Source organism: Chiloscyllium punctatum, chromosome 5 (assembly GCF_047496795.1).
Source record: "Chiloscyllium punctatum isolate Juve2018m chromosome 5, sChiPun1.3, whole genome shotgun sequence".
Lineage (NCBI taxonomy): Eukaryota > Metazoa > Chordata > Chondrichthyes > Orectolobiformes > Hemiscylliidae > Chiloscyllium > Chiloscyllium punctatum.
In genome coordinates this window covers 89,297,260-89,318,368 of record NC_092743.1, presented here as the reverse complement: position 1 = coordinate 89,318,368, position 21,109 = coordinate 89,297,260, and the positions used below count along the sequence as shown (strand labels likewise).

At 41.6% G+C, this 21,109-nt stretch overlaps 1 protein-coding gene across 13 annotated transcripts in view; it reads left to right on the top strand.

Annotated features, from left to right (window-relative positions):
* Positions 1-21,109, top strand: part of LOC140477215 (neurocalcin-delta) — a 437,252-nt gene that overhangs the window by 168,479 nt on the left and 247,664 nt on the right. For all 13 annotated transcript variants that reach the window (XM_072570713.1, XM_072570715.1, XM_072570712.1 and 10 more), the window contains one exon: positions 5,601-5,674. The gene's annotated coding sequence lies outside the window, so the exon portion shown is untranslated. The remainder of the gene's footprint in view (positions 1-5,600; positions 5,675-21,109) is intronic.

The following is a 21,109-nucleotide window of genomic DNA, read 5'->3' as shown; positions in this document are numbered from 1 at the left end:
TTTCAGAGGAATGTTTCCTACAATCTTACTAACATAGCTTCCTTTTTGCAAGAATGTCAACAATTGGCAGCTATTGCAGTCTCCCTTTATAGCCTGCAATGAAGTTCAGTACAGAGCAAAATGGGCTCAGAGGAAAGGCACAGCTGAAATCCCAAGCCTGCTCAATGCAGCTGTCATTCTGCACTGATGTATTTTTCCACAGTGCATTGATCTCACTACTGGAGTCAGCCTTGACACAGTTTACAGCATGATGTTAGAATGAAACCAGTGCTGGTGCCAAAAGTGACGCAGCCAGCTACACCAGGTAGTTAGTTATTCCACGTGCTCCTGAGATACATATATGCACTGGCTGCTGGTTCAGAATGGTCCAGAGTCCCAGCTGACAACACACCCTTTGTATTGCTGTTTCTGAAACATTATGAATAATCTTCCATGGAGTCATAAGTATGGAAACAGACCCTTCAGTTCAACTCATCTGTGCCAACCAGACATCCCCTTCTGGCTGAGTCCTGTTTGCCAGCATTTTGGCCCAAATACTTGTAAACCCTTCCTTTTCATATACCCATCCAGATGCCTTTTAAATATGTAATTGTACCTGCCTCCACCATTTCCTCTGACAGCTCATTCCATTCGTGCACCACCCACAAAAGTTGCTCCCCAGGTCCCTTCTAAATCTTTCCCCGCTCACCTTTAACTTTTGCCCTCTAGTTTTGGATTCCTCTATTCTGGAAAAAAAGACCTTGGCTGTTCACTGTATCCATGCCCCTCATGATTTTATAAACCTTTTTATAAGTTCACCCATCAGCCTCCGACACTGCAGGGAAAAAAGCCTCCGCTTACTCAGCCACTCCCCATAACTCAAACCTTCCAATCCCAGCAACATCCTTGTAAATCTTTTCTGCACCCTCTCAAGTTTAACAACATTCTTCCTAGACTTGGATGCTTAGATCTAAGGTTTCTGGTTTTGGGAGGGTAGTATTGCCTGTATACTGTGGGTGGAGACAGTAAAATTTGGAGCAGGAACAGGTTTGACTGGGCTTTTGTCCTTTTCTGCAAGTGAACCAAAATTCAGCCTGCTGGCATAATTACTTACATTTGAGTCCATGTTTTTATTCAGCAGTCTTTGATAGGCAGGGCAGCTACCATAAACTTTGCAAGAAGAAATTCCACATGTTTTAGCTTTTCAGTACATGTGATACAGGTGATTATGACAGAATAAGGTGTAAGTGGGTCTCATAATTTAGTTTCCCAATGACAATTGTACACTGCATTTTTTTTGCGAACAATTTTGTTATCTTTTATCTGCAGTGCATCATTGGAAAGTTCGGTTAACAGCTCTCAGCAGCCTTCCCCTTCCCAAAGTCTCAACTCTGTCATTTCATCAGGCATTGAGTGCTTTGGAATGAGGGGCCTCTCCAACCTCTGGCAGATCACAAACAATCTGCAGTGTTACAGTCCTGTTTGTCACGGAGTTAGTACCAGCACCAAAAAGATGTGGCACTTGAGTGGTCATTAATTTCCCACTTGAGGATCTGAATTGGTGGAAGGGCAGGAAGTTTCAGCAGGGGATTTCCCAACCATAACTTAATTCTAGTGAAGGTGGAAAGGCAGCAGGGTTCAGTATTGCTAACATCCTGCCCATTTAAATGCCCTTGCTGCCTCCAAACGTGCCACAGTAAAGGCCACAAATTGCACCCTTATGGAATGAATCCTAATTTGGTGTGGGTGTGAGTCTGGCTTGAGGGGCGTACACTGGAGGAATACTGAACAGTCAGTGTATAAGGCTAATGTAAGGTCAGAACTGCCATTTTCTTCCTCATCACATCAACTAACTCCTTCCTTCTATTCAACTCTTATGCTGGTCAGCATCTTGCTTCACTTGTCTATCTCCAGTTGCTTCCATGAGATGGTAAGAGACACAAGCTAGCTGGTTCCTTTTACAAAATGTCTCTGGTTCATCAGATAAAGCCACCACTTACAGTTGTTGTTAAGGGAAAGATAAACTGGTTTTCTTCAGGTTTACATTGACTTGTCTTCAGAGAATAGAGAGACTACTCCTGAGCTGGACACCTGAACATTTTTCTGCCTCTACAAGTTGTTCCCAGCTCCAAGTTACCTGAGAACCAATCACCGTTGTTTGCAGGCAAGTAGTCTGTCATTGACAACTGATCACTAGGCCATAGATCAAACAACTTCCTGCTGCTAGTAGTAAAACTGCATCCGTCACCCTCTCAGCTTGAAATTTTCTGTAACTCAAAGTTCAATTGTTCTGTTTTACATGATACCTGCAATAGCATTTAAAACTACAGCTACCCCGCAGATTAAACGTTGATTTTAAAACCGCTCTTTCTCATTTCAGTTCCCAGTCTTTAAAAACACAAAATCAAAGGACATGGCCCTTATACTTCACTGTAGCTTCAGTTGTGGCCAAACTAATGACTGCCAGTTGGGATTCTCGCTCTGGCTGGTAGGAATCCCTGGCATTTGGATTGGTGACCCTGGAAAGGAGAGTGGAGGCTTCCAGAGCCTGGAGGTCTGCCTCAGTACAGCTGTGCTGGGATGACCTGATTAGTAGGAGATCCATGGGGCCGTACTCCCAAGTGGTACCAAGCGTGTTGCAAGACTTTTTCAAGCTGTATAAGAGACAGTCTCCAAAAATGCTGTCCTTTCATGCTCTGAGGTCAGCAACATGTGATATGAGTGGAATCCGCATCTGATCCATGTGGACAGCTACATCCACAGCAGCAGCCTGCAAGGAGGTGAGGACCGAGTGTTGTTGTCACTAGAGTATTAAATCCAGAGGATTCAGGATCCATCATTTTCAACCCATCTCCTTCTCTCATATGCTTTAGGGAAAGAAACTGCTAGTCCTACCTGGTCTGGCCTATGCTACGAGAATGTGAGGACCGAAGATGCTGGAGGTCAGCATAGAGTATCTCTTGCCTATGCTACTCGCAGTAATGTGGTTGTTTCTTATGAGCCCTCTGGGCAATTAGAGAATGTGCAGTGAATGTTGGCCTGGTCCACCATATGGAAAAAAAAGAACAATATGTTCATGTGTCCAACACCAGAATGGGACTTCCAGTTGTTGGTGATATCTACCATTTTTATGTTGATTGCCCCTTCATTGTTGCAAAGCCCCTGCCCACTTATCCCATTTAAGTGTACAAAATTCAAAGTTTTGAGTTTTTGGCTGCTTTGGAACTTTATTTCTATAACAGTCACAGGATAGAAGTTTAACTTGTTGGGGGTTGGGGAGGAGAGAGTGGGAAGAGGGTGAATTTATTTTGATAAAATTTGCATTTGAGTTTTAGCTATGGATGAGTAAGGTTTCAATGAGGTACATCAGGGAGTAGGCAACAATTACGGTTTTTTGCACCAAGCAGAAATAACTTGAAACAAAACTTCCCAACCCCACCCTCTCCCTACTCCAATATTTTCACTACTTGGAAACATTTTGTGTCAAATCATTTTGGTACATGATTTGTTTATTCAAGCCTTAATATTCTGTGGAAAAGTGAAACAATTCTTAATTAAGTTGGGGATTGAAAAATAAACCAAGAAGAGTTGGCTACTTCTTACAAAATATGGAAGTAGTTTTATGCACTGGGTGAGAATTTGATTTCCTGGCCTTTTAAAATAAGAGGAAACTTCACAACTTGGGAATGTATGTGTTGTTTACACTGCTTTACTCAAACAGTGAGGGAAGATGTTTGCAGACAGGAGTGAGGCCAACATGGCCACAAGAGAAGCTGAGGGCCCAAAACAATAATTGTTGGAAAGAAAGCAACTTCTTTGGTTTTGCTGTTACCTTTTAAGAATTGGAAGGGAATAAGAGTGCCCTGAAGACCACTTGGAAAGACCTTGAGACTCTCTGAAGCAGACTTCCTTTGCATCACCCACCCCCTTTAATGATGTTCTCCGGCTAGTACTCCACCTTCAGCTATCATTTCCTAAACTGCTGAAGGGTGATCCTTTGGGCTCCCAGCAGTGTTCTCATATATGGCTTGAAATGCTGCTTCTACCCGCCATCCAGCATGATTGGGCTGAGAACCATGGTCAAATGGTAACTCCTGAATTTCTTCTCCCCATTCTCCCTACACTGGAAGAGGTTCAATCGTTTTGTAGGATGGTTTTGTCTTCTACAATGCAGTACTGAGATGAATGTTGCCTAGAAATCAGGGCATTGTGCATTACTCTGTTGTAATACAGACCTGAATTTATATTCATATATATTATATACTTTAAAACAACAAAAATACTCTTTCACTTGAAATAAGTTGACTCTCGAGAGCACTTCAATCGAATGGCCACATTTCAATATTTTTATTTCTGTGCCTTTGAAACAAAATGTTGAATAGGTGATATTGCATCCATGCAGTCTCTTCACTGATGAGTTTTAAGTATGCAAAAAATTACTTGAATTGTGGAGCAAGGGAGTGTGGGTCCCACCAATGAATGGCTCAGTGGTTCCAGGTTAGGGAAAAGATTAAAGATGGAGATGTTCTCTGTTCTCTTCTCAGTGTTCACCCTGTAACCACACACTATCTCACATTGAAATATTGACTTTAATAACATAATATAATGTTGCTCCGAAATAGTGTTTCCATGGTCACCATTATCCAGCTTCTTTGTAGAATTACTATTAAAGACTCCTGGAGCATGAAAAATGTCTAGATAGCCAGTTATATGTTGCGAATGCTCCTTGCAAATGGAGACAATGATGAGGCAATGGCCCAGTATTGGCTGTAAAAATAAAAGTAAGGCTAATGATATTCTCTGTTGTTTATCAACGAATGGTACTGCACCAGTGAGGGGGAGATACATGGTTAATTGCCAAATCCAAAAGTTTCAGTCTGAATTCTGCTATTAGCTTCCCTCCTTGTTTTAGGGACTTGCTTTATTTACCCATTTAATTGCTCCTTGAATTTACTACACCAAGTGAATATTAGGACGATCCTTGGCCCTGAAAATTACGTGGTATCTCCGCTTCAATTTGTTTCAGGAGATTTAAAATTGTGGAATATTACTTATTGTTTCTGGCAGTTTTCTCTCACTCCAGCTTAATCCCAATCTTTCCTTTCCTCTCATTATTTCCTTTACTGCTGATTTGACATTGAATGATCTTGCTTCAATATACCCGCATTTCTATTTATTTCCTAATCCTTAAATCTCATCAGCTAAGGAAGATCTATTCAGTCCATTGTCCTATTCACTCACAGCCCAGATGCTGTGTTCACTTTGCACACCATTCTCAGCTTCTTCCTTCAATGACTTAATAGGCAAAATGTTTTAGCTGAAGGCCAGATGGAAATGTGTATTTAATGGCAAGTGCTTTTGGATACTCTGTTAGGCAAAGTCTGGCCTATCTGTTTTAATCCCTGTCTCATACAAAGTTTTCTACTTTAAGAATATATTATCATTTTTGTAGTCCTATGAAATTCTAATGGTAATCATATTAACCTTTTGTTCAGTACAGTACTTTGAATGTATATGGGATTTGTATACAGTGCTTTATGAGGCAATATTTTGTAAGTATCAGTGTATTTGATGTTGGTCCTGTTAAGTATCCGCTAATTTAGAATGATTTTGTCATGCAGGATATTGGTGTGTTGCATTTTGTGACTGAACTTCAGTGACTGTGGGAGACGTGCTGTAGATTCCTATTGAACTGGTAAGTATACTATTTGGTCTTGTGTCATTGTAAAATGTAAAGATGATCAAATATTACTTTGAGGACTTGCATATCTATTGAATGTTCTACATCAATATTAAACACTGATAGATGGTGTATCAAGAGTCAAGGCAAAAACTACATTATTTTTGATTCTATTTCTTGCTTTTCACCTTTTTAAAATGATACAATTTGGATTATATATAATCTCTACAAGTCATGCTTGACATTTCTGGAATATTTCTGATTTGTTTCTGGTTTGCAACCAACACATTTTCAATGGAAAGTTTTATTGACATTGACAAGATTGAGCTCAGAGCACTGTTACCTAGCAACATTTAAGATTTGCCAGCATGTGATGCTTGTTTTTTTTCTTAATTGCATATGACAGTACTGTAGAAAAATCCTTCAGAAAATAAAGGATGTTAGATCTTCCTCTCTGATTTTCTCCCCATATTGCCTGAGGGAACTGACCCATCAATTAGCTTGAGCTGCCCTCCCCAAGACTGGAACAGAACATCCCTCCCTATGTTTGTTTGAATTGTGATAGCAGAGAGCACAGGCTGAATATTTGCTCTGGAGTTGGGACCCTGACATTGGATGCTTGCCCAGTGTTGCACTGCTGTCTAATGCGATTAATTATTACATGTTAGGCCCCTTAGCATGTGTCAGGACGTAGGGCAGAAGATACCTTAGGAGGTAGAAAGGGCATGTCAGAAAAACACTCTTACAACCATCATGGGAATTCTTCCACATAGAGGTGGACTGGGAAAATCAGCTTGGTAGCGAATCCCAAGAAAAGAATTCATGGACTGTCTATGAAATGGTTTTTTAGAGCAGCTTGTGGCACAGCCCAGTAGGGAACAGGCAATTCTGGATTTGGTGATGTGTAATGAGGCAGACCTGATCAGGGAACTTGAGGTGAAGGAGCCCTTCTGGGGCAGTAACCATTATATGATATAATGCATCCTGCAGTTTGAGAGGGAGATGCTGGAATCAGAAGTAACAGTATGATAATTTGAGTAAAGATAACATCAAAGACATGCTAAATGGGACAGTCTTCAAACAGATCAAGCAACTCAAGATCAGGTATGCATGAGGCACTGTGGGCCATCAACAGCAGCAGCAGCATTGTATTCCACAATCTACAACCTCATGTAGGCCCAGCATATCTTCCACTCAACCATTATCATCAAGCCAGGCCTCAACCTTAGTTCAATGGAGAGTGCAGGAGGACATGCCATGAGTAGCAGTAGGCATACCTTAAAAAAAGTGAAGCTACCAAACTGGACTACGAGCATAACCAAAAATATAAGTAGCAAGTGATAGACAGAGCTAAGTGATCCCACAATCAACAGATCAGACCTAAGCTCTGCAGTCCAGCCACATCCAGTTGTGAATAGAGGTGGATAATTAAACAACTCACTGGAGGAGGAGAAGGATCTAAAATACTCTCTTCCTAAATGATGGAAGAGACGATCACATTAATGCAAAATCTAAAGTTGAAGCATTCACAGCAATCTTCAGCCAGATGTATTGAGTAGATGACCCATCTCGTCGTCCTCCTGTGGACCCCCAGACTTTAGCCAATTCTGTTCACTGTATGTGATATCAAGTATTGGTTGGAGGATTTGGATACTGCAAAAGCTGTGGGCCCTGACAACATTTCAGCAAATGTACTGAAGACTCATGCTCCTGTGGAGGTATTAGGGGTGATTTTTCAAGAATCACTAGAGTCAGGGAGGGTCCCAGAGAACTGGGAGATGGCTAATGCAACACCCCATTTTAAGAAGGAAGGGTGGTAGAAAACAAAATAGTTATAGCCCGGTTAGCCTGACTTCAGTCATCGGCAAGGCTTTAGAGTCCACTATTAAAGGAAAAAGAACAGCTTACCTTTTGTTTCCACGTGAACTGTATCCCTCTATTCCTGTTGTCATTGTATCAGCTTCTACCATCTCCTCTAGCTGCATGTTCTCAGCACTTATCACCCTCTGTGTAAAAGGACTTGTCTCTCACATCTCCTTTAAACTTTTCTCCTTTTACCTTAAGCATTTGTCCTCTTGGAATTGACATATCCACCCTGAGAAAAAGACTCTGACGACCCATTCTATCCACGTCTCATAATTTTGTAAACCTCTATCAGGTCACCCCTCATCCTCCGACATTCAAGTGAAAACAAATGGAGTTTATCTAATCTCTCCTCTTTGCTAATATCTTCTAAACCAGATGACATCCCCTCCCGTCCGGGACTTGTCTACCTTAATGCCTTTTGAAATACCTGACACCTTTTTTATATTGACATGCCATTGAATATCAACGTACCCTTCTAGCTTCATCATTCACTATGCCCTTCTCTGTTGTGAATACCAGTGCAAAGTATTAATCATGACAGATGTGGATTTACCCTCAAACAGCCAACCTCCAGTCTACAATCCCTATTTCTGCCTAATATTTTAGGAGTTAGCCTTACCCCAGTTTAGTACTTCACCTGAGGAATTCTCTTATCCTGATCCATAAATAATTTAAAACTTATGGAATTGTGGTCACTGTTCCTGAACTGCTCCTCCACTGAAACTTCAATCACCTGGCTGGGCTCATTCCCCAATACCAGTATGGCCCCTTACTTAGTTGAACTATTTACATAGTGCTTCGAGAAACCCTCCTGGATGTACCTAGCAAGTTATCCCCCACCCAAGCCCCTGGTGGGAAAGGTGTACCGGGGTATATGGGAATAATCCTGTTGTTTGCACATTTTTCCAAAATCTGTACACACATCTGTGCTTCTGTCTCCTGCTGGCTTGTAGTACAAGCCCACCAAAGTATTTGCACCCTTCCTATTCCTGAGGCCTATATATGGCCTCACTCGATGAACCCTTTCTCAATGCAGGTGTGATATTCTCATTGATCAGTAACTCCGCTCCCCCACCTCTTTAACATCCCTCTCTATCTCACCTGAAATAGCTAAATCCTGGAACATTAGGTTTCCCGTCTTGTCCCTTTCACAATCAAGTCTCTGTAATAGTTACAACAGCATAATTGTTTGTACTAATCCAGTCTCTAAGTTCATCTGCTTTACCTGTCATACACCTCTCATTAAAACATCAGACTGCCAGTCCTTCTGAGTTCATAGAATTATAAATTTTCTACAGTGCAGAAAGAAGCCATTCAGCCCATCAAATCTACACTGACCACCCTCTAAAGAGCACTCTACCCTATTCCCTGTAACCTTGTATTTCTCATGGCTAATTCATCTAACTTGCACATCTTTGGACTCTGGGAGGAAACCGGAGCACTGGCAGAAATCCACGCAGACATGGAGAGAATGTACAAACTCCACACAGGCTGTTACCCAAGGCTGGAATCAAACCTGGGTCTCTGGCAATGAGCAAACCTCCCAGGATACTGGTGCCCCTCCAGTTTAGATACACCAGTCCTCCTTGTATGGGTCCCATTTGCCCAAGAAGACATTCCAATGATCCACATATTGGAAGCCCTCACTTTTATACAACAGCTGTTTAGCTACATATTTAATTGTACTGTCTTTCTATTCCTAACTTCCCTGACATGTTGCACAGAGTAATCCCAGGATTACAACCCTAGAGGTCTCACTTTTCGACTTCCTCCCTAACTTTCTGAATGCCCTGTGCAGGACTTTGTTATTTTTTCTGCCTATGTCATTAGTACCAATTGCACCACCTCCAGCCCACCCTTTTCATAATGTTCTGTACCTGCTCAGAGACATCCTTGACCCTGGCGCTAAGGAGGAATCCTGGAGTCTGTTTGTGGCCACAGAAATGCCTTATCCGTGCACCTGAGTATGGAGTCCCTTATTACTACTGCACATTAGCCCTCCCTGTATACAACAGAGCATGCTGTAGTGCCATCTTTTTGGCTACTGCCATTGCCATTCCCTACAGGCCACTACGCATTCCCTGCTGCCCCCGCCCCCCCCCTTTGCACACCAACACCACAATCCAAATGATATATTATTAGCACCAGTGATAGCCACAGAAGACTCCTGCATTGTTTGCCTGCCCCTTACAGCAGTCACCCATCTATCTGCCTTAAACTTTTAGTGTGACCACACCACTAAGACTCCTGTCTATGATGCTTTCTGCCCCTGCATGCACCTAAGTGTGTCCAACTGCCCTCCAACTGATCCATATATTCTGACAGGAGCTGCAATCGGACACACTTTTGGCAGGATATGGTCGTCAGGTCATAGATTGAGGGTAAATCCACATCTGTTATGATGAATACTTTGCACTGGTATTCTTCAAGGGAAAGTTGTGCCTGACCAATCTGTTAGAACTCTTTGAAGTAACAAACAAGTTAGGAGAGCCGGTGGATGCAATCTATTTGGATTTCGAGAAGGCCTTTGACAAGGTGCTACGCAGGAGGCTGCTAAATTAGATAGAGATCCATGGTGTTAGGAGCAAGATGCTGGCATGGATAAGGGATTGGCTGACTTGCAGAAGCTGAGAGTGGGGATAAAAGGATCTTTTTCAGGATGGCAGGCGGTGACTCGTGAAGATCTGCGGAGGTCAGTATTGGGACCAGAAATATTCATGTTATAAATTAAGAGTCTGGACAAAAGAACTGAGGTCATTATTGCTAAATTTGCTAAGTTTGCAGATGACGCAGGGACAGGTAGTATTAAAGAAGTGGGGAAGCTGCACAAAGACTTGGACAGGATGGGATTGTGAGCAAAGGAGTAGCAGATGGAATACACTGAATTGTATTGAATTTAATGTCATGTGTACTGTGGCACAGTGAAAAGCTGTGTCTTGCAAGCAATACAGGCAGATCACATGGTTAGCATGGTAGCATAGATACCTAAATAATAGGTAAACAGCGACAAAAACCCAGATACAGGCGAATGTTAAGGGTTTGTGAGTCCATTCAGTATTCTAACAACAGTAGTGTAGAAACTATTACGAAACCGGCTGATGTGTGTGTTCAGTCACACAAATGTGGGAAAGTGTGAAGTTGTGCACTTTGGGTGGAAGAATAGAGGTGTAGACCATTCTCTAAGTAGGGAGTAGCTTCAGAAATCTGAAACAGAGATTTAGGAGTCCTAGTTCAAGATTCGCTTCAGGCTAATATGTAGGAACAGTTGGCACTTAGGAAAGGTGATGCAATGTTGGCCTTCATTTTGAGAGGACTACAATACAAGGTCAGGGATATATTGCTAAGACTGTATAAGTCTCTGGTTAGAATGCATTTGGAAAATTGTGAGCAGTTTTGGGCCTTGTATCTAAGGAAGGATGTACTGACCTGGGAGGAGGACAGAGGAGGTTCACAAGAATGATTGTGGGAATGAAGCACTTGTATGCGGAGCTGTTGAGGACTCTGAGTCTGTACTCAATGGAGTTGAGGGGAATGAAGAGGAGATGTCACTGAAATTTTTAGAAAATTGAGAAGCTTGGATAGAGTGGGCATAGAGACGATGTTTCTACTAGTAGAAGAGAATAAGACCCAAGGGTACAGTCTCAGTGAGGGGATGACCCTTTAGAACTGACTTGAGTTTCTTCAGCGAGATGGTAGTGAATCTGTGGAACTCATTGCTGCAGAGTGTTGTGGAGGCCCTGTTGTTGAGTGTATTTAAGACAGAGATGGGTTCTTGATTAGTTAGGGGATCAAGGGTTATGGGGAGAAGGCAGGAGAATAGGATTGAGAAATATATCAATGGGATTGAGAAACATCAGCCATGATTTTATGGTGGTGCAAATTTGATGGGCTGTGTTATCAATCCATCTGTAAGTGTTCTGACATAACTTTGTGGTCATCATTTCCTGAGGTGGGACTTGACACAAGTGTAATCTGAATACATGCCCACCTACACAAGACCTCCAGCTCTACCTCTAAGGGACCCCCTGCAGAAATGAAAGTGGATCAGGATTGGATGAGACCCAGTGGTCAAGGGGCAGGAGAGGATGAGACCCAATGATTGAAAGCAGGAGTGGATCCAATCCAATGAGCAAAGGGCAGGAGTAGATCTTGTTCAATGAACAGAGGGTAGGATTATGTTGCTGACATTTGTCTTTATAGGAATTGGAGCACTTTGGAGTACAATAAAAATCTTTGCTATAAAATATTATGTTCATTTTCTGCAAGATAAATGTAGGTTACTATCCGTTTGCATTATCACCAGATGTTAATTTTGAATTGTTTCAGTGGGGTATTCTGATTTGAACAAATATAACTGTTTTAATTTATCCTTGAAATAACAAAACTTACTATTCTGAGAAGAAAAATCATATCTTCTTTCTCTCAAAAAGTGCTTGTTTTTTATCAGCCTTGTAAAAGTTATACAGAGAATCAATTCAAACAGTTTTACCCCAGTTTGTTGAGAGAACAGGCCCTCTCACCACGTCAAAGTGTTCATTAAAGTCTCAATGTCAAATATAATGCATAAATTCAAAACCAACCAATGCCTAAGTGAGATGAAAAATTGGTAAATCAACACATTTATTTGGCCATTCACCTAATTTTCTAATTGTGGAACTTGCTTCATCATGCCTCATTTGCTTACTTAGTAACTATGAACGCACTTCAAAATTGATTCTTTGGTTTTGAGACGTGTTTGCCATTTGGAAGGAATTGATAGTTTTATGACGTGAATAGTTGGTCTCAAAGACTGTCCAAAATTTTTGACTAATTGGCCTGTTTGGTAGCTACACAGAGTCAGTAATCTGTGTGATGTGTAAGAATTTGTATTGGTGCAGTAGGATTATTCATTTTAACTTTCAGTTAAGGCATGTTTTTATGTGTAGAATAGTACAATCGGCTTTCATTGGCCTGTCATGTATCTGACCCACGAATGCTCCATATTGATAACAATGGCCTTTGAGTGGAGGTTTGCTAGTTTAGTGCTGCATGTGCCAAACTGTAGATGGATTTCCCTGCGCATTTATCATCTAACGTCATGATTATATGGTATGCTATGTAGCATGGATTCTTTGTCAAACAAAATCCTCACAAATGTATAAACTTGTTGAACAATAAGTAGGGAAATGATCTTTTTTATATAGAATTCCTACAGTGTGGAAACAGGCACGGTGGCACAGTGGTCAGCACTGCTGCCTCACAGCGCCAGAGACCCTGGTTCAATTCCCGACTCAGGCGACTGACTGTGTGGAGTTTGCACGTTCTCCCCGTGTCTGCATGGGTTTCCTCCGGGTGTTCCGGTTTCCTCCCACAGTCCAAAGATGTGCAGGTCAGGTGAATTGGCCATACTAAATTGCCCGTAGTGTTAGGTAAAGGGGTAAATGTAGGGGAATGGGTGGGTTGCGCTTCGGCAGGTCGGTGTGGACTTGTTGGGCCGAAGGGCCTGTTTCCACACTGTAAGTAATCTAATCTAATGAGGCCCTTTGACCCAACAAGCCCATACCAACTCTCTGAAGAGTAACCCACCCCGACCCATTTGTCCTACACTATATTTGTCCCTGACTAATGCACTTAGCCTACACATCCCTGAACACTATATGGGCAATTTAGCATGGCCAATTCACTTCACATCTTTGGACTCTGGGAGGAAACCCATGCAGATATGGGGAGAATGCGCAAAACTCCACACACAGTCATCCGAGGCTGGAATCGAACCCAGGTCCCTGGTACTGTGAGGCAGCAGTGCTAACCACTGAGCCACCATGCTGTCCTATTTAGGACCTATTAGTTAATATTAGGTGCAACCATTGATTTTATTTGAAATTTTCATGACTATGTACAATATTTGATTAAAACCCTGACTCAATCTTGCTGTTGTTTATAGCCTTCATGACCATGTATGACAGAATGAGACTAAATAACAAGTGTAATTTGAGAAGAGTGTAACATGGCTGCACATCAGAATGCAGTATCTATGTTACAAGAACTACACAATACTGCTGCTTAAAAGCAGATAGATGATCAGTTCACAGAAAATGCCACACCAGGCACTGAGCAAAGGTGAACAAATTAAAATGTTAACCTTTACTACTACTAGCTTGACAATTTTAAAAAAGAACATTTGTAATTAAGAGAGAACTTGGAGATAATGACATACCAGATGCTGTAACCTGTCATATCTGTGTTGCCCTGACCATTAAAGCTGATTTCACTTTGCTCCTGTGCCACCGCCTTCTAACACATGTAACTAATGGCAACAAGAAACAAAATTTACTGGATAATTTTAAGACTGTGTCAACCAGAAAGATCAGCTTTTCGCTGAGTCTTCGCGACTGCTGCCATTTGTCTTGGCCACAGTCAATGTGGGAGCACAATTCTGCAGTAATTCCTCAAAGCAATGAGGCATAATCTTTCAATATCAGAGCAACAGATGGTGTTGAACATTAATTAGACTTACCCTTGTCCTAACAACAACTTTTGTTTATACCTAAAATGTAGTTACAAGTCCCAAGAGACTTGATAAGAGTGTCATGATATAAAATTTGATTCTGATAGGTTATCAGATGCACTAGGGAAAAAAAAGGTTTTATAGAGTATCTTAAGGGAGGAAACAGAGGTAGGGAGGAGGAACAATTTAGGCTTGAATTCCAGAGTTTAGGACGTTTGTAGCTGAAGGCACATCCTTTGGTGAAGCATTAAAATTGGAAATTAAGAAGTAAGAATTAAATGAGCATACTTGCAGTTGGAGAGTTGAGAAGTTGTAGGAAATTAGAGTTAAGGTGAGTCAAGGCATTGGAGGAACAGGTAGTCCGCAATTAATGTGGTTTTGTAAAAAGCAGTTACACGGTAATGCAGATTTTACTTTACTACTCATTATTTCAATAACGTGACCATTTGCAATAATGTGACGTGTGGATCACCAGTATATTACAGATGTATATGCAATGCTAGAGATGACCTCTCATGGATGATCGATATGTTCCTACCTCTCAAAAGGCAGCGCTTTTATTCTAAGTCTTTACTTTCACTATTCCAACCCATCAAACTTCCCTATTTTCCCCACATTGCCTGTAGTTTTATAGCTGGTGGCAAATATCGAATGTAATGAACATGATCCTTAGTTCAAATGTCCAATGAAGGATGGGACAACAAGAAAATGATCAATTTTATCCCCTAGTTGTGGGAGTGAAGGCAATATTCATTATATCATGAATAGATCCATTCAGTTAAAAGTTGTCAGATGAATTTTGGGAATCAGCATGAATACAGTATTTACAGGGGTTTTTGCAGGAACGTGTTTCCAACAACATGGTTTTGTTAGCAGGATGATGTTCAGGAATGGCACTATTGTGTTATTCGAGAGTTTGCCTGAATTTGAAATAAAAAATGGGAATTTTAAAATAGAGGCTGCTTAGCTGTGAGTAAGTGAAGGCTGCAAGTTGATGGTAATGTGAATGTATAAAGTTGCAGGAGTGGAAACAGGGAATCTTAGATTTGAGGGATTGAGTACAAACTGTAAGCCCTTTAAACAATCATATGGTCTATGCCCATCAGCATTTTTCTGCATGCTGTCCCATCATGGCCCTCATCCAAATTCTCCACAGAAGGACTTGTGTGAACCTCGCCCTCCGAGGAACTGGCACCTCTTGCCCCTACCCTGACTGTTGGCTGCTTGAGCTCACTGACTCTCACCATGTGCTGATACCATCTTCATACTACTCTCTAAAGTACAGGTAGTTCTCCTAACGCTGTAGTTGCATTCCAGCAAAACCTCGCCTCAGAAAATCACTTAATATAAATAATGGAGCCTATGGGAAAAGTGGGGTTAGGGGCAGACCAGCAAAAAAAATCACTCATCGTTGCTCAAAAATCACTCAAGTCTAACACAAAGTAAAGCACAGTCTGAATGAAAGTATAAATCATATTTATCAACAAAAGTAAATTGGACAGCATGGTGGCTCAGTGGTGAGCACTGCTGCCTCACAGTGCCAGGGACCTGGGTTTGATTCCAGCCTCTGGTGACTGTGCAAACTCCACACAGACATTCTTCCCCTGTCTGTGTGGGTTTCCTCCCACAATTCAAAGATGTGCAAGTTAGGTGAATTGGCCGTGCTAAATAGCCCACTGTGTACAGGGATATGTAGGTTGGATGCATTAGTCAGGAGATAAATATAGGGGAATTGGTCTGGGTGGGTTACTCTTTGGAGGGTCAATGTGGACTTGTTGGGACGAAGGTCCTGTTCCCACACTGTAGGGATTCTATGATCTAAATTTAACACAGGACATTTAAAATAAAATATTGTTTATACAGGGACAGACGGTCATCATGGTGCATAAGGTAGACTCCTTCATTCCTGTTAAGTGAGCTACATCACATATTATTTCCTTGACGCTCAAAATGCTTTATAATAGCTAGCATCTCTTCCAATGTCATAGCTTTTCTTTTGTGTTCACTGCCCTCAATTTTATCACCAGGACGCTTCTTGCTAACATTCTTGTCACTGTGCCTCTCCATTTTTTCAAAAAAAAGATACTCTAGGAATAGTGTACCTTTCACAGGAAGCTACTTAATGTATCTCTCAGAAAACTGCTCTGTCGGCAGCTGACATCGGCACATATGCAGAACAGCGCGGAAGCTTTGGCGTATTTACAGAACGAAACATATGAAATGATCACTACTGGAATTGCGTTATTGTGAACAGAGGTAAACAATCTCAAATATCTATCCATAATTCCTGAGCGACGTTTATAAGAAAATCATGCTGCTAGAACACACGTTATCCGAAAACTACCTGTAACACACAGTACCTGAGCTGGTGGCTGTGATTTTTGATCTCAAATGGTGTTTCATCGTCAGCAGTCTCTTACTAATCACACTCCTGTATCATTGCCTGCCTATGTACAGATAGAGTATATGTCAAAGGAGAAAGACACAAAGGTAGGATACCAATGAATGAATCCGGGGAAAATGAGATATATGCTTGCTTTGTTGTGTAGCTTGGGGTTCAGAAGAGGTTAGGGGATGAGAAGCAAGTGCAATATGAAAACCTTTCAAATGGACAATTGTGATTCTGTTCTTCCAGCCACACGACTAGCCATGGTCTCCACCATGGCCACTGCTCTGATGACAAGCAATGGGGTGGGAATCTGCAACCTGATTATTGACCTGAGTTGTTAATTCTGTTCCATTCTTTACAGATGCACCATTACCTTCTGAGTAATTCCAGAACTTTCTGCCTTTATTCCCAATTTTCACCAACTGCCGCAGTTTGCTTTTACATTGGGTACTAAAGTGGTCCAATAGTTGACAAATTATAAATATTATGCTGAATGTCAGTTGTTCTCATAAGCTTTGTCTATTTGCTGTGAAAGAAGTGTTTTCACAAAACTATCATACACAATCCATCACATTAGCAGTCAACTTAAATATACATCTGGTTAATTGCTTTATAAAGAATTTATTACAATGTGCATTGTAATTACATTGGGTGGTATTTAATAAAGATAAAGCAGCTTTAGATCTGGAAAGAGCCCAGCGTTGTGTTTTTGGGAAGATCTCCTGATCAAGCACTTACCTGGGCTGTGGTGGGCCATCCACTAGTCCACCCACTGAATGGGAGCTCATTGTTTCTTGGCAGAACCGCAGAGGGCAGCACTGTTGTTGGTATTACACCCAGCTAAGGCTTCAGCACCATGGACCAGCAGTGACACCGACTGGGTCCCTTTCGAATACTGGGTCTCTTTGAATGAGAAACATTTCCCTCACTCACCTCTGCCCACAAGGAGTCTGCAAGGACATTGTTTCACAGCATGTATAGATTGAAGGTTTAAAGGACCATAGAAAATAAGTCAAATGACAGTACAGAAAAAGATTAATAGCAGCAAATTATTATTACTGTGGCTAATAAATTATAGGCAAAAAAAATAAGTGTCTCATGCCTAGTACAGAAGTGTCATCTATATGAACTTTCAGTCAATACTTTTAACACTTGTACATAAGTGAGCTATTAAAATGGCTGCTGTAAATCATGTGACCTTTGACATTTGAACTGCACATAGTACCATGTCTCAAGTGGATATATAATTAAGTCTGGTCAGGCAGCATCCAAGGAGTAGGTGAATCGACATTTCAAGCATAAGCTCTTCATCAGAGCTTATGCTTGAAATGTCGATTCACCTACTCCTTGGATGCTGCCTGACCAGCTATGCTTTTCTAGCACCACATTCTTGACTCTGATCTCCAGTATCTGCAGTCCTCACTTTCTCCCTTATAATTAAATCTGAACATCACAGCCATCCAGGAAGTTCACACTTTTTTTCTGTTTAATAATTAGCCAAGATAAAATGACTGTAGATTTTCCAGACTGCTTTTTTTTTATTTCATATTGGGCCCAATTAAAAGTTGAAACTCAATTTGTGGAAGATCTAAGTGAATAGAGACCATCAATCTTCCGTTGTATTAAAATGGTTTTCCTCATTAAAATTTTACTGAGTAAAACTCCAAGGTGTTAAATCATGGCACAGCACATGTAGTGGAAATATCCAGTACTGCCTTATTTGGAAACTGCTTTGAACTTGCAAAACTATAAGGGATGAGCAGATCCTGTTTTCACTGAGTTTCAACAGAGCAATTGGACAAACATTTCACTTGGGTCAGAAAACTGAACCATGAACTATCTAATTGTTGTTGAGCTGCCAAAGTAATTAACATTGATACATGAAAGCAAGAAATCTGAACAATGGTAGGACTTCCCCATTGCCCCCAACTCTATGCCACCAGTTGTTTCAATTTCATGGTAGTCTGAGACCAAATCTTTTGGAAACGCAACTGTAAAATCTCACATCCTGCTGTGTATCCTTTGCTTATTTGTCTCTCCCATCAATTTTAAATGGTCAAAACTATCTAGGAAAATGCAGGCTTGCCACTTGGGAGACTGGAGAGCTTATGTCAGAGACTGTCATTGTTATAATCTGTAAAGACGTATTACCTTCTCTGACACATGAAGACGTGTTAGAGAATGAGTTTGAGAGATGTAATGTTTTACACCATATATGCCATTTTTATAAGTTGGATACTGCATTGCAACCACTGCTCTTCCTTTTTAATCTCTCGTGCTGATAGAACCCAATAAATGGGCAATTGAATAAGTGTTTTCTGTGTCTTCAACCTCTGAGACTCACGAAGAGTTGCTCGCAGGGAGGGGCCAGTGGAGGCCTTGAATCTTCCCATTGAATTTTGTAATGGTCCTTTATGTCTGACTCTTAAAATAATAGTTTGTCGTCTTTTGACTGTAGTTGAATCCCGCAATAGGAGTGATACATAAAGTTTTCAGGAAATTTGGAAAACTACTTCTGTCCGTTTTAAAGACCGATTAGCTTTCTTCACAAAACCTGTAATATCATAGCATCGTCACAAACGTGTGGTTATTAACTTTGTCCAAACAAACAAGCTGTCAACCACAGGCCTTTTACAATGACTTAATATTATTCAGGTTTACTCTAGGAATTATGATAGGATTAGCACTTGTAATGCCACATACTTAGCAAAAATTGGCTTTACCAGAGAATGTTTCAGCAATATTTTGTCAATTTAGTTGACAAATTACTGACCGTTTCAATTACTGTTCTGTTCTATTCCACGCTGTAGGGAATGGGTTTGGGTGGGTTACTCTTCGGAGAGTCGGTGTGGACTGGTTGGGCCGAAGGGCCTGTTTCCAGACTATAGAGAATCAAATCTAGTCTTTTCTGTGTGTGGAATATACTGTGATTTTTGACTGTTGTTATAAACATGTGAATTAGGAGCAGGAGTTGGCCATTCAGCCCTTAGGTAAAAACAATGACTGCAGATGCTGGAAACCAGATTTTGGATTAGTGGTGCTGGAAGAGCACAGCAGTTCAGGCAGCATCCAACGAGCAGCGAAATCGACGTTTCGGGCAAAAGCCCTTCATCAGGAATAAAGGCAGTGAGCATGAAGCCCTTACACCTCCCTTTACAATTCAACATCATCGTTCTGATTGTGACCTAAAGTCCACATTCCTGCCTATCCCCACTAACTTTTTGCTCCCTTGTTAGACAAGAATCTTTTTACGTCTGCCTTAATTATTCCACCTGGACCAGTCTCTGAGAAGAGTTCCAAAGACTCTGAAATCTCTGAGAGAAGAATCCTCTTCCCCTCTGCCTTTAAATAGAGGACCACTGTTATTTTTAAACTGTCCCCTAGTTCTAGTCTCTCACAGGGAAAACACCCTTTCAGGATCCACTCTATCAAGTCCCTCAGGATCTTATGTTTTAATAATATCACTTGTTAAACTTTAACAGATTTCATGAATTTCATCCTAAAAAGGATTAGAATTACAGGATGCAAGTACCTTTCTTTTCTAAAATAATGTGATGAAAAAATCTTATTTTTAAAAACTTGTTAAAATAATTTAGCTGATGAAACGGAAAAAGGAAATTTGAGTAAAAGTACATGACTAATATTTGGCAGCCAATATTGCACCTTGTATGCATTTGTAAAACTCATTGTACTCAACTTATCGCGCTTCATTGCAATTCAAATTTGGCCACTTCAATATTTTGGAGAGTGAAGGACCCCTTTGTTTTACTGTACTTTAAGACACTTGACGGCATTAATCTTCCCTATCCCCAACAACCAACAAATGTACGGGGATGGCAGACAATCCTTTAGCTGCAGTCTCCATCCCCTGCCCAAAGACGGTGAATGGTCCGTGATCAATCACAGGTCCACAATGGGGAATGTGCTAATCCCACCCCAATGAGATCCCTGCAGCCGCGGACTGAGCTCGCAGTAATGGCTGCAAAGAGAGTGTGATGAAGGGGGCGAAGAGCCTGTTTCGGGTCCTTTAGAATCGTCACTCCCAGGCTCTCTCTCTCTCTCTGGTCTTCACACGGAATCCAGTCGAGAGTTTTAATCCGGTCCAACCGACGGGAGGCCGGATCCATAAAGAACAAAGACTTGGAGTTCTGCTGTTTCCGAGTGACGGTTGAGTGGGAGGCAATGTAGGTTTTGGGGGGGGGGAAGAGGGGAGGCAAGAGTGTTTTGAAAGCTAAAGGAATGCGTGAGTGTTACGTACAGAACTCACTCCATGGTTGGGGGTATTGTCCGGAGCTGGGAGCGGGGGGTCTGCTTGAAAGGACAGACTCATTCCGGCCGCACTCCAGCCTTAACGGTCCGGCTCGCGCGCCACATTCCACCGTCACAGCGGAAAGCCGCCCACGTGCCGGCTGCCCTGACTTGGCGTGGGCGGGAGTGTGGTGCTCCGTCCTCATTGGCTCAGAGCTCCAAGCGGGGCTGTTAGAATCGTTAACTGGTATTGCTCAATACAAAAAGCTCAAAAGAAGACACAAACAAAACACCACAGCATGTGATTTACGAACCTGGAGTGCTGGAGTTGAATCTTCTGCCCTCCGCCACCAGCAGCACTTGGCCCTTGATTCCCTCAACGTGATCTGAATCCGTCTCTTCATTTCTGAACACCACCTGGGGCAAAAAGGAGATCTACTCGAGGCAGAGGTTTCAACTG